The sequence below is a fragment of the Triticum urartu genome, unplaced genomic scaffold (genome assembly GCF_003073215.2).
Source record: "Triticum urartu cultivar G1812 unplaced genomic scaffold, Tu2.1 TuUngrouped_contig_8008, whole genome shotgun sequence".
Lineage (NCBI taxonomy): Eukaryota > Viridiplantae > Streptophyta > Magnoliopsida > Poales > Poaceae > Triticum > Triticum urartu.
Genome location: NW_024118911.1, coordinates 7,192 through 12,423, shown reverse-complemented (window position 1 = coordinate 12,423; position 5,232 = coordinate 7,192). Strand labels below are relative to the sequence as shown.

At 49.3% G+C, this 5,232-nt stretch overlaps 1 long non-coding RNA gene across 1 annotated transcript; it reads right to left on the bottom strand.

Annotated features, from left to right (window-relative positions):
• Positions 1-3,531: 3,531 nt before the first annotated feature.
• Positions 3,532-4,509, bottom strand: LOC125531751. Its single transcript, XR_007293496.1, has 2 exons — positions 4,185-4,509; positions 3,532-3,853 (listed from the first exon to the last, which is right to left on the bottom strand). It is a non-coding gene; the product is annotated as an uncharacterized LOC125531751 (long non-coding RNA).
• Positions 4,510-5,232: the final 723 nt, after the last annotated feature.

Here is a 5,232-nt window from a genome sequence, read left to right as displayed (position 1 = left end):
CCTCCCCACCCACTCCATATCCAGGCCCTTGGGCCTGCTGAACACCGGCGCTACCTTCCAAAGGTTCGCGCAGCTCACGATGGCGTCTCGCAAGGCTTCAGCTCCTCGCGAGCCTCCAGGGCCTCAAGAGCCAACCGACCCCTGAGAGGCGAACCTTCGCGGCACGCTTCGCCAACCAATGCTCCCGCAGCAGCATGGTTACCAGGTAACGTTTTGGTTTGTTCAATTGAGGGCGCCCCATGGGCTGCATCATCTCCAAGCTGGTCAACGTAAGTCCCTGCAACTGCCTCACATTTTGCTTGTGTACTAAACCTAATTGTGCTTTCTTGAGTTACCTTTCTTGCCTCCCTGTGTCTGGGGCCGCGCCACCTCATGAGCGCAGCACGCTGCAACTCTACCCCTGGCCGTCCAATGAGGGGGGCTATTGGCGTGCCGCCTGTGCTCGGGTATGTCCCTATAGCGCTGATAATCCCAAGCGATCGAGCTCTGACTCGCGGGCTGGCCCTATACTCGTCACCTCACTAGGGCCCTGTTTGTTTGGGCTTTTGCTTATGCTTTTGCAGCTTTTCTAGTTTGGCCAAAAAGTCATAAAAGCTCCTAAATAGGTGATTTTGGAGCTTTTTTGGCTTTTGATTTATCAATATAACAATATTCAGCTCCAAAAGGCATAAAAGCTCTAAAAGCACCTATTTAGGAGCTTTTATGGCTTTTTGGCTAAAATAGAAAGGCTACAAAAGCAGAAGCAAAAGCCCAAACAAACAGGGCCCTAGGTCCTTGGTGCCTTATTTCCTCAAAGAACAGTCATGGGTAAGTTGGCAAGCACGCAGCGTCCCCCATGCCTCGTAACCTATCAGCATGTAGCAGCTTCAGGAGCTAGATGCCCAGACGCCGCACCAATAGCGCTTCGCTTCGCCTCAGGAGGCCCAGCCTCGGGTGGCTCATTTTTAGCGGCCCCACCGCGAGTGATGGTCCAATCAGCGCTACCGTTCACAAAAAGCTAAGTAAAACCATTTTACGCGGTGCACCGCTGTCGTTGGAACTCCTTATTGATGCAACCTTGGCGAGGCGTGTTGCCTTTTTCGTGCGAGTCGCTTGCACTTCGAAAGGGGGACCCCAGAGCATTGCGCCTCAGGTGCTCTCACTGGCTCTCGGTGCCCCTCACCCCCTGGCCTTGTTCCAGATATCGTGACCTGACATACCAGCGGTGGCTGAGGCCCGCATGAGGGTCGGGCCCTGAAGATGTATAGCACTTTTGGCAAGCAAGAAAAAGAGGGGCGAGCCCTGTGTGGGAAAATGGGGAGAACATACGCAGATTAAATCACAAAGGCATCGGGTAAAACACAAAGGGTGCCAATTTTTTCATGCACCCATCGCGGGGTTACATTGATCTACCGTAGTTAGAAGGTAGACAGAGAAGCAACTTCGAAGGAATGTGTCCCAGTGTCGCGTGAACTTCCCACGAGCTGCGGCCGCTTCACACTGTGCCGCGAAAAGCTAAGTTAACCACCCCACGTGGCTCGGAGGCCTTTGGTAGCATTCCCTCTCTTCGTGACATCGTCCAGGGCGGAAGACTCTTCTCTCGCGTGAGGCGCTTGTGCGTCAAGGGGGACCTCCTGAGCATCGTGCCTCAGGAGCTCTTACCGGACCTCGGGCCCCTCACGTTCTGACCTTGTCCCAGGCATCGCGACCTAACATACCAGAGACTGCTGAGGCTTGCTCGGGGCTGGGTCCAAGCAACGCAGAGCGTTAAGGTGATCGTGAAGAAGAGGACAAGCCTAATGAGGGGCACTGAGATCGAACTTAATTTTGGACCACAAAAGCATTAAATTAAAGGCGCATGCGCTACGGTTTCTTACATACCCCGATGGGGCCCATGTCATTTTGATGCAGGGAAATAGAAAAGGAAACCTCCTCGCGAAGGCCGCCACTCGCAGGATGCTGGCTCGGGCATCGACCTTACCCTAATCAGAGTCCTCATCCTCGCTCTTGACACTGGGGGAGCCACCACTGCTTCTGCTTCCATCAGAGGGGGACGCGTCGCCGGGGCTGTCGATCTCATCGCTCTCCATGCAGCACTTCAGGCGGCAGCCGGTGATCCCGAAGATCTTCATGAAGAGCGTGGCGTCCCCATCGTACCAGAAGAGGAGGGCATGCCCCTCCTTCAAGCCGTGAGCGATTGTGAGCGACTTCCAACCCCACCTCAAGAACATGAAGCCGGAGGTGGTGAAGTCCGTCGCCACCTAGGAAGGGCCGTTGCAGCTGCCATCCGGTTGCAGCCACATGCCTAGAGGCACGCGCTCTGCCATCTCCTCCATGAAGGTGTCGGGAGCCGGAGCCAGGTGTAGGGACCACGGTGCATGCTCACAATGAACTCACGGGCCGCGTCGGCGGAGTGGCTCCATGACTGGGGCGGCCGAGCGGTTGTAGCACTCCTCCCACCCCGGCCGCGGCCACGTCACCCCCCATGTCCGTGCCCGCGGGTGGAGTGTCCTCCACGGCTACTGAAGCTGACCTAGGGCATCAGTGGTGGGCGCCCGCGTCCCCGGGGAGGCCCCCAAGTGTGGCAGTGATTGTGTGAGGGCAACCCCGCCCCCTCGCTGGCTTCGATGACTCCACCTCTTCCAACGTCGCCTTCCTATTCTCGGCGGCGGAGAACCTCCTCAAGGGCACCATGGCTGCAGCAACGGCGGGCGGAAATGGAGAGGAGTGAGTGGAGAAGATGAGCCAAGGGGTCCATCCCCTTGCCCTTATATAGCATTCGATGGGGGTCGGCCCGTGCCCCTTCGCCTTCTGAGGGTGGATGCGGAACGGAGGAAAAGCAATGATGGCACCGCGCAGCACCCGCTAGGCTTTATGTCATCCTGGGCAGTTGCCGAGGAATGGTGGAAGAAGTGGGGACGTCCTGCGCCCCATCATGCACCATGCGTCGAGCCTGGCTCACATGCGGTTAGGGGCCGTGCCGTTTCGCCCCTTTCCCTCACGGGCGGAGTCGCCACTACAAGAAATATGTCAACTTGTGACCCTCACTATTGGCCACTGAAAGGTCATAGTTTTTCATTTGTGACATTTTTGTGACCAAAAATAGAAGGTCAAAAGCTGGCGGTCATAAACTAAAATTAGTGACCTTCTTTGTGATATGTAAAAGGTCGTTGGTTCCACGACCAAATTTTTGGTCACTAGCAACCTTCTCAGACCACGTAGGCATCCAACGTGGCAAGCTGATGTGGCACAAGAATCAGCCCAGTCCGATTCGGTGTTTTATATGGGCCGAGCCCAACAATTCAGCCTATTTATTTTTTCTCATATTAATTTTGGTCATGTAGATGGGCCAAGCCCAACAATTAAGCCTTCTCATTTTTGGGCCATGGCCTTTTCGGCTAGACAGTTTTATTTTTCTTTTTTCAAAAAAATCCTCTAGTTAGATGGGTCCCATTGGTCAAGTTCTAGTAAGTGGGCCCCTTTTGTCAATGCCTTTTTCTTATGATTTTGATTTGACAGTAAATAAATAATCAATATTTAAATTAACAGACATAAAACATAAGAAATACTTCAAGTAACAGCAACCAGAATCAATCTGTATACAGTGACAATGAATGTTACAATCTCTACAAATATTGGGATCCTGCTCCAGTCATCGCACAAGTACAAATTCTACTAGTGTAATAACACATATACAAGTAGAATCACTGTTAAACATATGCAGTGACAGTCGGCACAAACTGGGCCCCTGCTCCAATCATATGAAACATATGCACGACTCAATGGGCGACCATACTTGACTAGGCCATGACCTTCATTACACTGGACTAACAGAATGACAATATGAACTATCATCATGCCTTCCACGGTCCCCCTGTTACATGAACCAGAAGAGAAGAATCAAAAAAATTGGGGCCAATATATTATGAACAAACCAATCAAAAAACAAACAAGTTCTTTAGAATGATAAGACAAATTCAACTAGTACAATGCTTTCATTCTCCAGCAAGTTAAAATGAGATAATCATTCATACAAGAAAGGTGACGAAAGAAAATAGAGCATTTTACTCATAGCATGCAAAGTATCAATATTCTAATAAACATATACAAGTGTAAATTTCAACTATCTTACACCCAAATGAATGACTACTTGTGGAAGAAATATGTTAAACCAGGTTAGTTGTAACAGAGAGGGGCTGACTTACATTGGCCGTAGTGGTCGATTGTGGCCTGAACAAATATGTTGTAGTCGCCGGGGTCTGCGACGTCCCCGGGGAGAATGATCACATTCGGCGCGCCGAGCTCGAAGGCGCGGTCGGCGACCTGCCACAGGCTCCACTCCTCCTTGCTACCAGGGCAAGGCATGCCCCCTTGGCAGCGTACTAGTAAGTCAGTTGCTGCATGCAGAAGAGAAGATCCCAAGTTGTTTGGAGTTAACAACGAAAGTACTGTATAATGTTTAGAACATGTATATTCAATATGACAAGTAGAAAAGCAGAGTTCTAGCAGAGTAGCATAAGAAGCAGAGGAATTCTGCTTCTGTAACAAGAGGAAAACAGAGTTGTCCTGTGCAACAAGAGGAATTCTGATTCTGTAATAAGAGGTAGAATTAGCATCACTAGCTCTGCTGTTGCTGTTTGCATATTACATAAGTAGTTGTCTGCCTAAGCAAATAGAGAGGTATATGCAGCAAGAACACGCAATGTGATGACACTATGAGTGCACTATAACTATGGAAGTAAAAAGAACATAAATTCATTTGGGCTGATTTGTACACATCCAAGAAAAACTTCTTACAAATAAATTCATGGAAGCGTATCGTCCTTTTAGTTCCTCACCCATATCTCCTAGTAGTATTACATAATGCCTAGTGAGTGATCTAGCAATGTACTGTACAAGAGAGTATATATGTGTACGGATTCCTGCAGCCAGCTTCTATCAGTAACATGCATGCATATATTGAAGTAAACGTAACAGAGAGTATCTTTGGAAAAATTCAAAATATATTCAATGTTGGAGCTGCATCTTACAACTCAAGGAGCCACATGAAATCCATGGAAGGATCTTACTATGCCAATTCACTTGTATAGTCCTGCCTCATGTGCATAATGCCGTTGCAAACAATTTATATAGTGTGTATATATATAGATAGAAAGAAGCGCTTGATCAACAAGCTTCTGTAATAGTATATATATATATATATAGATAGATAGTGCACCAATAATTTTTTAGAAGGTAACTGAACTTCTGTGC